Source organism: Adiantum capillus-veneris, chromosome 25 (assembly GCF_014529385.1).
Source record: "Adiantum capillus-veneris isolate H3 chromosome 25, ASM1452938v2, whole genome shotgun sequence".
Lineage (NCBI taxonomy): Eukaryota > Viridiplantae > Streptophyta > Polypodiopsida > Polypodiales > Pteridaceae > Adiantum > Adiantum capillus-veneris.
The window spans coordinates 46,883,251-46,895,399 of record NC_140955.1 but is presented as its reverse complement, the minus strand read 5'-3'; the positions used below and the strand labels follow the sequence as shown (position 1 = coordinate 46,895,399).

The 12,149-nt window shown below is 43.8% G+C and overlaps 1 pseudogene across 1 annotated transcript in view; it reads left to right on the top strand.

The window, feature by feature from the left end:
- Nucleotides 1-1,477: 1,477 nt before the first annotated feature.
- LOC147424829 (ATP-dependent DNA helicase 2 subunit KU80-like) overlaps nt 1,478-12,149 on the top strand; it is a 47,749-nt pseudogene continuing 37,077 nt past the window's right edge. The window contains exons 1-6 of the transcript XR_015186389.1: nt 1,478-1,535; nt 1,665-1,757; nt 2,933-2,984; nt 3,072-3,215; nt 3,274-3,674; nt 5,136-5,422. The product of XR_015186389.1 is annotated as an ATP-dependent DNA helicase 2 subunit KU80-like (transcript). The remainder of the gene's footprint in view (nt 1,536-1,664; nt 1,758-2,932; nt 2,985-3,071; nt 3,216-3,273; nt 3,675-5,135; nt 5,423-12,149) is intronic.

Here is a 12,149-nt window from a genome sequence, read left to right as displayed (position 1 = left end):
CCTTGCCAAGCTCCAATGGTGCTCTCCAATCCTCAAGCTGTGACACCAGTGAAGTGCGCGAGCAAGAGCGTGTGTGTGTATGTGTGTGCAACAATGGAGAAGAGAGAAGAAGATGAGATCTAGGTTGTGGACTCCAAACACAATAGTGTTTAGGGTTATGAGTCCTTATTGTTTATGTAAAATGAAGGGTCATTGTTAGTTCCGGGTTAGTGTCCATCCGCTCAACACTTAGGCGCGACACATTGGGCTTTACCACCCCAACACCATGGTCCCAGATCGTTGTTGATCGTAGACCGTTCAACCCATTTGGGAAAAAATATATGGGTTAGGTGGGGTTTGACCACATTACGTCTCCATCATGATCGCGAATGTCTTACCCCCCACACTTATGTACACATTTTGTTATGCGAGGAAAATTGTAGCATTATATTGTGGAGTTTGGTATGAGGCGATCCTAATTCACGCCGAGTTTACAACAAGTTTATGTCCTATTCATGCCACTATAATGTAGTGCACATAGCTTGCGGAGTTCACAACGAGTTCTTCCGAGGTTACATCAAGTTCACATTCAAGATCAACGGTTGTGATTTTCGCCAACATGTGACACCGATTTTCAACCATGGATTCCCTTTAAAATTGTGGTGTGAATTGATCATGAAAAAGAGATTACCTCCCTTGCAAAATTAGTGCCCATCCAATGAAATAAGCGCACGTTTTATACCAATTTTGGAGAAAAAGGTAAGGCCTTGCACAACCAAGCACCTCACAAAAAGCTATGTTTCAAAAAATTAAGGAAAAATTACCAGAATAATCCTCTACTTTGTGAAAATTCCCAAAATACCCCTTGAATTTCAAAAATTCCTGAAATACCTCCAATTTTTGTCATAAACCTAAAATGCCCTTCAAATTTTCCAAAATTCCCAAAATACCCTTGGTTGTGAGATTAAATTTCTCCAAAGATAATTTTTTTGTAGCTTTTCATAAGAAGATTGATTGTCTATCAATACAAGATGCTAAAACTAGAATTTGAGTTGCTTATGTAGACTTTGGAGATGAATTGCTTCATTATTTTTAGACATAATTACCTTTTTTTTTTTGGACATACCAGAGGGCCCACAAGGGAGGTGCTTATCCCTTCCAAATATTAGCCATGTTACATGGTCGGGAGGGGCCGCGTACCATCGGGCAAGAGCCCGGCGTAGGCATCACCACGGCCACCTAATTGATGCACCACGTGCTGGGAACAACGTAGAGAACTCGTAGCAACCAGCTAGGAATTACCTTTTTAGACATAATTATCTTTTTTTTGCAAGGTAATTTGTAACTCAAAAATGGATCTCAATAATAGAAAAGGATAAAAATGAGAAAATCTTTAACAATCCAACCAAAATAGATACAAGCGTATTTTGGGAATTTTTGAAATTTGAGAGGTATTTTGGTAATTTTTCCAAAAATTAAAAATAGTGTCCGATATTCAAAATAGAAAGAGCTCACGGCGCAAACTAACGTAGCAGACGATCATGGCTCGAAACAGGGTACGTGTGTGTGTGTGTGTGTGTGTGTGGTTGCTTGAGAGAGAGAGAGAGAGAGAGAGAGGGGCACGAGACCAGCTAATATCATACATAGGGAGGAGTGATTAATACAATGCACCTATATTTGTTCAGGAAACTGCAGTCATTCTGCTTGATGTGAGCCCATCAATGCACCCTTTCCTCAAGCACGTTGCAAGAGCGGCATCAACGTTGGTTCAAAGAAAGGTAAGCAGGAATGGAGCTCCTTTCTTAGTTCATATGTGGCAAATACTGATGAGATGTGTCTTCGAGTCTCTTGGGAGTGAAAGCCCTCTACTCCTCAAATGATTCTAAAGACACTTCCGTTCCTGACTCTTGCATGCACTTCATTTGGAAAAGTTAATGATGGTTTGTGTAGGTTGTAGTCCATGGGCTTCCTCAATGCCCCTAGCAGACACCACATGACCAAGCAAACTTGACTCTCAGCAATATGACACTTCTTCAAATAAGTTGTCCCTGGCGAAATCCAAGGCTTGACAATTACTCTACTTGGTCATGTGGTGTCTGCTAAAGGCATTGGGGTTGACCCCAATGAAATTTAAGCCTTGACAACTCTACCTTTCAATTGCCAATTATAAATTCTTTTTTGGCTTTGTAAAAGAAGCCTTAGAGGAGAACGGAGTTGGGTGGACGTTTGAAGTTTTATTATCTCCATTACTAATTGGGCCTACGTTTTCATGTGAATAGTTGAATTTTTTAAATTAGTTTGTCAATTGATGGATCTTTTCATTCACAGCCTTAGATGACTTGACTTGACTTTCCTTTCATTTTGTTCTTTTAGAATGCCAATATGAACCTTCACCTTGTTTGAATAACTGTGCGAAATGACTACTAACCTCAATGTGAAGTTGCTCAATGTGTTGCCTTCTTGTTTTATATAAAACCTTATGGCCCATAATGAATTACTGTCGATATTGCATTATCATTAGATCTTCCTTCATATCCTTAATTAATAGGCCGTATCGGCACAGGCATATTAGCAACACCCATCCACCCCATTTTGCGACTCTTGTCGCGCCATCTCGGCTTTTTCGGATTCTTACAACAGTGGCTTTACATGCTGTGATAACATAAGTTTGTTAGACATCAACACTTTAACATTCTTCCACACTTAACCTGTTTCCCAATCCCTTTTAGGATTCCACCTCCCTCTCATTTCCTTGCCAATCACATTGTGAGATTTGGGTGTTTTTACATTTTGGAATCATAGAATGTGTGCACGCACAACATGTGTGCGTGGGGGCATACACACTGGTCTCCTCCACATATTCATGTAAAGATGTGTCATAATTACACATTGGTGTTTAAATTGTAATGCTGATCTAATTTCTAAAGGTGTGTCTTCTATGTTGAATGAACAGCTAATCTTCAATAAATTTGATGAAGTTGGGCTGGTGATTTTTGGTGTAAGCGGTATGGACGGCTACCTCTGTACTTGATTTTGCTTTTTCGCGTGCATGCACGCGCCACGCGCGTGTGACATGACTTTTGTGTTTGCAGAGCCTGCGAATGAGCTTCATGAGGAGCTTGGAGGTTATGAACACGTGTCGGTGTTGAGGCACATACAGGTGGTGGATGATGATATCTTAAAGATCTTGGAAGATTTAGCCAAGGGTTCTGAACCTGGAGATTATAAAGTTAAAAGCGGAAAGCTATTTATATGTTTTCTAAATTGTTTTTTCATCTTTAACAATAATGCCAGATCTAGATGCCATTGTTGTAGGCATGGATATGGTGATAAAGAAAGCTGGACCTGGAAAGAAAGGAAACAAGCATATTTTTCTTGTCACAGATGGGGAGTCTTTTGTAAAGGACTCAGCAGAGGATGAAACTAAAGACGAGCAGGTAGATAAGCTTGCTAAGCAATTATCTGCGCACAGCATGAAGGTTGATGCAGTGGTCTTGAGGACCAAGCATGGGCCTTACAAGTCTAAAGCACGTGTAGAGAATGAAGCTCTTTTGAAACGATTCGTAAAGCATCCTCAAGTCCAGCTTTTTTTTGTGGACAGTCCTACTTCTTTACTTGGGGCAATCAAGCCCCGACATGTAAGCGCAAGATTGCCGAAGCGGCATCTTGAAGTAGGGGAAAGGGTCCATATCAATGCGGTCAAACATGCGGGTATTGCGTTGGTACCAAATACTCCAGTAGGTCCAATATCTGACCCATGTGAAGAAAGCAGCAAAAGGCTTTACTGCCGGTGACATAAATCCAAAAAGCCAGAATTTTTCCTGAAACGCTGCTGAAGGAAAACGGAGATGGATGAATATAGAAACCTGAGCAATAAAGGCTCTAGTATTGCGACAATCCCAAAGCAAGTGTTTAATAGATTCTTCAGAAGTGGAGCAATGAACACAATGCAAGGAGCTGATGCGACGTGTGCAAGCACACCCATCAAGCAACGCCAAGCAAGTGGCTCTTCCAAATGGCAGTAAGGGCTTTTTGCCACCACCTAGTGGAACGTTGCAATGACCATAGGGCATAGCAGTGGTCTGCAAGCTAGGGATCAGGCAACAAAATATTGTAAACCTGGCGAGCAAAAATAATAGTGAATTTTAAATGCTGCAGTCGCCAATCCATGAGACGGCATCCATCAGCTAGAGGTGGAATGGGGAGAGAGTCAGCCAACACGAGGTGCAACTGTCTCCAGAGAGGTCGATAATGCATGCCTAAGCCAAAATTGCGTGCATCTCATAAAAACAAAGCACATTCCCTTTTGAATCCACGACATCAGTAATTGTACACGGCCCATGACGCGAAAGAAAGCAAGCCTGTCGTGGGAAACTATCCACCAAATTTACCAGGAATGCCCTGCTCCAGTAAATACTCTCCATCCTCAAAGAATTACCTTCCGGCGCTGTGTGACCAGCCCATGACAAATGTACGGTGACCTTTTTCCTCAAGCAGAGATGAAAGGGCTACTAGGAATCCAATTTCCCAAACACAAACTCCCAAAAAGATAAATGCCAGTGTCCAAATGAGGAGGTAACCACATGCTCACATAAGGAAGCAACCATCACTGTCCATGGCTGTCTGCTCGACAAGTGTGGGCAAAAGCGATGCTTTGCGAACAAGAGCATGTCTACTCAACGCCAAGATATTAAGGCCCCCAAAGCGCTTTGGACAGCATTCGCGCGCGCGCGCACACGCGCGCGCACACACACACACACACACACACACACACACACACACACACACACACACACACACACACACACGCAAGCACGCACGTATTTGATATCACAGCACTTAAGGCCTCATGGGTGGATGGAGGTACTACACTCGACGATATAGTAGAGACGCACATAACTGCTGTTACACATGAAGAAAGCATAACTCACTCCTTCCTGTTTTGCAAATGTGCTCACATATGCACGAGCCAAGAGCCATATGGCTTCCATTTTGGTCTCTGTGTGCATGAGAGAGATTTTGGTTCTCTTTACTCATTTTTTGCTGTTCTCTTTCATTTCTTTTGGGGTTGATGGGGGGAGACAGGAGGGGTTGTCTTGCAGTAAAGTGTAGAATCAGATGCATGGTGCAATATCACTGATTATGTGTCAAGTCAGGTTTGGGTCTACAAGAAAGTTGCAGAAGAACGACTGCCGACCTTAAAGAAATACTCAGACAAGGCACCACGAGGTGCTCCTCGTGTATCAAATGAAGTGAAGATGGACATAGAGTACAAGAGCACGGAGGTCCCAGATAAGGTTGTTCCACCTGATCAACGTACAAAGGCCTATCGTTATGGGCTGCAACTTGTTCCAATATCTAACGAGGTAGAGGACGCTCTCAAGCTGAAAACAGAAAAGGGGATCAAGCTCATAGGTTTTACAGATGCCACAAACATTTCAAGGTAATTGTTGAGTATTCTAAATTGGAGCACATTAAGGTGATCATTTGACATAGTTTTGCTCTGCTAATTTCTCATTGAGAGAGTTGGTTTTTTTCCAAAATAAAGATCTTCTATTGGCTAATACACATCCAAAAGAGCTGCAAACATTGCTGTTGTAGAGCTCAGAACACATGGGCTCTGAAAAATAATAAACCTTAAGAAGGCTACATCATAGAATGTGTGCTTGGGTTCCGTTTTTTTTTGTTTTGTGTTTTGGGGGGTGGGGCCAAACAGGTGGCAGCCAGTCAAAGGTACAAAGGACCGAGCTTGCTAGTAAAGCAGCTGATCAGCTGCCACCTTTTATCCACTTGAGTGCAAGCCTGCTCAGAAAATTGTGAAGGAAAGTGTTGCTCCATCATGTCCAGTAGAGGAAGCATGATGCATAGAATCTGGAGCCACACCTATTGTGCTTGTGGGAACCGGTTAGTCCCAAAGGTGGTGGTGCTGAGACATTATCAGGCAGCCACCCCCTAAGCTAGTTGGAGATTTGCATTGTGAACCAACTGGCTGCAAATTGCTGTCCCTCTGTGCGGGCTGAGCTAAAGGAGTATAATCCGCTGTGGATGGTGGTCGTCCCAGAGGAGAGTCCAGGAATCAGAGAGTTTTGGTTGACAGCCCTCGATGCTCGGGGCTGCAGCCAGACAAAGCTGTGTGGTGCCTTTAAAATATGGAGCCACAATTGATCTGGTACTCAAAAAAGGGAAAAAGGGGGGGGGGGGGGGGGGGGGGGGGGGGGGGGGGGATAAGGGGGTAATTCATGCAAACTGAAACCACCTTGAGAGACCACCAAAGTGGGGCCTTGATTGAAACCACTCTTATCAGCTTGAAAGTACATTGCGACTTGAGGTGTCTTCTTTACATACGTCGCAATAGCCCCTCCATGTTGGAGCTCTCAAGTATGATATGCCAATCCTTTGCAATCTGGACCCCGATACAATGTCTTGTGTTCATGCCAAAGCCATTCGGCAACTGGCAAGTCTAGCTGTAATGTGCAGCGGAGGTGAATGATGGTGACTGCTCAGGATGAGTGCTCAATGCATACTCAAGGTTCCTTTTACTGAAGGGGAGAGAGAGCCCCCCTTTACTTCATGAGAGTTGTGCAAAGACCAAAACATATAGAATGAAAACTGAGAGAGAGAGAGAGAGAGAGAGAGAGAGAGAGAGAGAGAGAAGAGCGACACCAAATGGGGTCCCAAACCCCCCTCCAAGGGCCCCCCTCTCTATTGCTAGAAAGGTATTTGCTTTAGATTGCACAAATCTGGTATAGTGGTTCAAGATGCTGAGATGCTTTATGATGCTTGGGGTATTTGCTGGGTACTTCGAGGCCAAAGGGCTGAAATATGGAAACTTTATGGTACTGGCTGAGATCTGAGAACGTTGATGAGGCTATGGGCTGAATGCTGAAATTGCTGTCACTGATGCTCTGGAAACACTGAAATGCTGATGGCGATGGGCTGATTTGCTGCTGACAAAACACTGGGCTGATGGGAAAACGCTGGAAGTGCTACTTTGTGTTGCGGGTACTGGACCCTTTTCTGTCTTCTTTTGCTTTTCTCTAGCGCCCAAAGGATTGCATATATAGACATGTAATGCTGGGTCGAGCAGCCTCTTAAATCAGCCCACGATTTCTTCTAAAATGGCCAAGTCACTTATTATTAAGTGCATCATAAGAGGTGGTTCACGCGCGGTAAAAGGTGGTTCGTATGGGGTGAATGCTTATGCTTGGTTGCTAAATGCTTATTTTAGGGTACTAATGGCTCGTGCAATCAGAGGGTATGCAACTACATTAAGTGCCTGGACATGCACGTCCTGCGTACAGGCTCACAAGGGTGCTAGAATACTTCCTAGGTTGACCTAAACCCTAGAAGTAGGAGTTATAGCTTGTCCACATGCGCATAGGGTTAGATGTGCGTGTTACATCCCCCCCCTTTCAAGGTGAGATACTAGTAGTATAGTACCGAGTTGCATGGCTTCCTTGTAGTCTGCCAACAACTCAAGGTAATCTGTGAAGAAATCTTTGTCGACCCACTGTCACAAACGGAAGCGCATAGCAATATAGAATATACTCGGATAAATAGAATTTATCACTTAATACTGAAGCCAGAGGATTTAGAGAGAAATAGATAGAGAGAGAGAGTTAGAGAGTGAGAAGATCGACACAGTACTGGGACTAGAAGATGGGCTGGTTTCCCCCCGTAATAGTATCTTTATTACTGAGGAGAAGTCTATACAAGCACTTGAACCAAACGTATTACCATGTTTGTTCTAGAATAAGACTTGATGATTCTTGGAAGCCTCGGCTTCCTATTCCTAGGGCAAAACCCTATTCCAAGGAACTTCCGTTCGTTATTCCAAATCTTCGAGAACCAAGGTTCTCGCCTTTGGATCTCACCTTCCAGACTCGGGGCATGGCATCCCTGCAACCTTTTTCCAACTCTTCTCCCAGAGTCCTCTTCCTGCAGAAAAACTCTGGTTCCTTGGACGTGAAGTCCTTTCCTTGGGAATCTCAACTTCGGTTCACATCTCGAGAGTGTTCCTCTCTCGGATCCGTGGATCTACTTCCCAACTCGGGTACGAAACCCTTGGGCCGATCTGGCTCTAGTTCCTCAGAGTGCTTTGCTCCTGCAGAGGCTCATGGCTTCCTCAGCTCCTACTCCCTCACTAAGAGGAAGTACACCTGCAAACAAATACTTAGAGATCATAACATGAAAATCGTTACCTTTGAAGTCTCAACGCTTGAAACGCAACTCGGTTCTCGAAAAGCAATTCCTTGGAAGAGATCTCTACAAAGAAAATCCTCTCTTCCAATCCTACACGCAAAAGAGGTGTGTTCTCAGGTTCCTTCTCGTAAATCAGCCCCGTCTACGGCGTTTATGGGCTGCAAACAGAGAAAAACAGCAGCTTGTCGCGATGGAGACATGCTCCGTAGGCACTTCTTCGCGAGGGAACTCGTGCACTGGGTCTTCGCGACATCTGGTACACATGGGGCAGCCATGGGCATCATCGGAAATGTCTTCTTTGCGGCTGAAATCTGCAGCAGCATCTTCTCCTTGCAAAAACTGGTCTTTTTTTTTGGGAAAGGGTGTGATGCTTTTATAGCTCCCTGGCCACGGCAAAGATAGAAGAGCACTGGCTGCCAGCGTAGAGATCGCGGCCGTTTTTTTTTTTGGCGCTGTTCTGCTAGAGAGAGAGAGAGAGAGAGAGAGAGAGAGAGAGAGAGAGAGAGAGAATGTTGGTTGATCTGTTGCCTTATTTATCAGATGGCTGCCTTCTTATTGGGTGGGCGGCCGACGTATTTTAAAAATAGTCTGAATCTACCCAAAAACTCAATAAAACCTATAAGTTAAGAACAATGCTTTCACAGCACTTCCCAGGCGTCCCTAGATGCAATCACATGCACAATTGCAATGGAGACATAGACTTCCTCGCGGAAAAGCATCTGCTTTCTCAAAAAGCAACCCGCTTTCTCCGTTTTTCCTCAAAGTTTCCTCTGAACCAATCTTCATTCAAGTGCTTGCTTTACCTTGTGCACAATTCTTACACAGTTCGGAATTTCCTCCTGACTATGGATATTCCCTTTCGGATACACCCGTCACCCACCTTGTGATGCATCAGGAATACCCATCACCTAGTCTTTTCCAACCAAACTTACGGTACAATCTCCTTCGCGATGCTCTGTCACCCATCCTATGACGTATTAGAGATGTCCGTTCCCGGATGGTCGGATACTTCTTTCCGATGCTCCTTGTTACCTATCCGATGTGACGCATCAGAAGTACCTGTTCCTGGTGGCCTTACAGATATTCCCGTTCACAGTGCTTTCGCCATTACTTTGAATGACGCACTAGAAATACTCTGTACTCGGATGCCTCTAGTGAGAAAAACCCTCTCACTTAAAATTCCAATAATTCAATTAGAATTATTTTTCCTTTGTGTTTCAAGCGAGAAAACCCTCTCACTTATAAATCCAATAATTCATTTAGAATTATTTTTCTGTCAGATAAAGCCAATTTAGCAACACCCACACTGCCTCGTGGGTTCCTCGATCCTTAAACTTCAAAAGTACTGCCGTGCTTGTTTATTTGAGCTATGGCAAAAACGATGCATCAAAATCTGCTCCGACTCCATGACTTCGGCTTTGTCTATGATCTCGGGTTCGTCCTCTTCAGAATTGTCCTTCAGGGGATCTCTTTAACTAGGAAACATGGAAAATGTTGCGCATTGACCATGAGTTAGGTAACCGAAATTTAATAGACACATCATTTATTTTTTTAATGACTAAAAATGGACCATACATTCGAAAAGACAACTTTGGACACTTCTTTTCTACTTACTTAAGACGGTGTTTCATGATCCTAAGATATACCCAATCCCCTTCCTTGATAGTAACATCCTAATGATTCTTATTAGCCCGCCATGAGTAGATTCTTGAGCCTTACTTATCCGGAGCTTCACACTTTCAATAATCTCGTCCAAGGATTGGCTCTCAGTATTGGCATCAAGCAACTGACTGACCGATCTAGTCAACAAAGACTGGAACGGACGGCAAAATACCTCATACTGAGTTCTATCAATGACACTAGAATAGGAGTCATTCAAAATTGCTTGAACTAACAGGAGGTACTACTCCCAATGAGATCTCTAGTTCCTCAGAGCGCTTTTTTCCTGCAGAGGCTCATGCCTTCCTCTGCTCCTACTCCCTCACTAAGAGGAAGTACACCTGCAAACAAATACTTAGAGATCATAACATGAAAATCGTTACCTTCAAAGTCTCGACGCTCGAAACGCAACTCGGTCTCGAAAAGCAATTCCCCGGAAGAGATCTCTACATAGAAAATCCTCTCTTCCAATCCTACACACAAAAGAGGTGTGTTCTCGGGTTCCTTCTCGTAAATCAGCCCCGTCTACGACGTTTATGGGCTGAAAACAGAGAAAAACAGCAGCTTGTCGCGATGGAAACACGCTCCGTAGGCACTTCTTCGCGAGGGAACTCGTGCACTAGGTCCTGGCGACATCGGGTACACTTGGGGCAGCCATGGGCATCACCGGAAAACGTCTTCTTCGCGGCTGAAATTTGCAGCAGCATCTCCTCCTTATTGATCTCTTCCTCTGAGTTAGGGCATGTGATGCTTTTATAGCTCCTGGCCACGAGCACGAATAGCTGAGCAGGCTGCTCGCGTAGAGATCGCGACCTTTTTTTTTTTTTCTTCCGCGTTGTTTTGCATGAAAAAGAGAGAGAGAACGTTGGCTGATCTGTTGCCTTATTTATTAGATGGCTGCCCACTTATTAAGTGGGCGGCCGGCGTATTTTAAAATAGTCTGAATCTGCCCAAAAACTCAATAAAACCTTATAAGTCCAATAATTCATTTAGAATTATTTTTCTTGGTGTTCCAAGCGAGAAAACCCTTCTCACTTATAAATTCAATAATTCATTTAGAATTATTTTCCTGTCAGATAAAGCCAATTTACCTCTGGGTGCCTTGTGTTAACATCGTCCCGACACATGCCCGTGTTCTCTACATCCGAAACATTCCCTCTTTGAGATACTCAACTCGCTCTTCCACTGTCAACCGAGGGCGTGAGTCTTGCTTTTTCTGAAGTTTTGCTCTTCTTCTGTTACCATTGTTCGATTTTTGTCCGGTCCTTGTTGTCAAGAGTTGATCAGTGGGATACGTAAGAGTACCTGCATGCATTGCAAACCCTTGCTTAGCATGTCCCATCAATTGTTGTATGGACTTGGACTTTTGTAATAAACAATAATCCCATCTCTCTTTAGGTAGACCACAACAAAATCGCTTGATCGTGAAAGAAAGGAGTGTAGAAAAGTATCCCAAAATCTCTGTTGTAAATGTCTAAAGTATCTTCCTTGGTCATCCGATGATTATAAGCGGCGAACACTTCACGTTCGCCACTGCGTTTGTGATTTCTTTCGCAACAGTAGGGTGGACCACCATATTTGTGTGTTTCCCTTCAAATAAGATTTTTCCCTCTTGACCTTGGAGTGCTATGAATAGCGTCCACCAGAGTAAGCTATGTCGAATTGTGGATGAAAGCGAGGGCCTTATGGGTATCCTTGAAATCTTTGGTCTTCTTGCCCTTATCCTTGAGAAAGTCATATTAGTTGGCTCGATAGAAATTCTTCCTCTTGGAACAAATGTCTGCTCCTCGGAGTTTGAACTCTCAGAAGAGGATGAGTCCTCCAATTGTTTGATTATTTGCGAGATCTTTGGTGGGATCTGCTCTTCTTAGCCTTCTTCTTGTTCTTGCTGTCTTCGAGTCTTTCTTCGTTTCTTGCTCTTTTAGTCCTCGTCACTGGAGTCAGAGGAGCTTGTTGGAACTATTAGAAGAGGATGAGAATGAATTGGAAACACCCTCCAAGCGTACACGCTTCTTTGTCTATCGTGCATTTGCAAAAGTACACTTCCGACCCAAGTAGCCAAGATAGTCTTTTGCTCGACTCTATCTCCTTGGCTGCTTCTTGGTCTTCCAGAGTCGGCTGACGCGCCTTTCTATTGCTTCGTCAAATTCATCCTCTGAATACACCCGCGTTATAGGTGTTTTCTTCAAAGATGGCTTTAGAGGTGAATTGATGGCCTGTACGCCATCGAGAATGCATTTCGTCGATCAGGTGCTTGGTCAAAATTTTGCATACCAAGGATCTTTTGAATATTGGAGCATTTGTCGAGC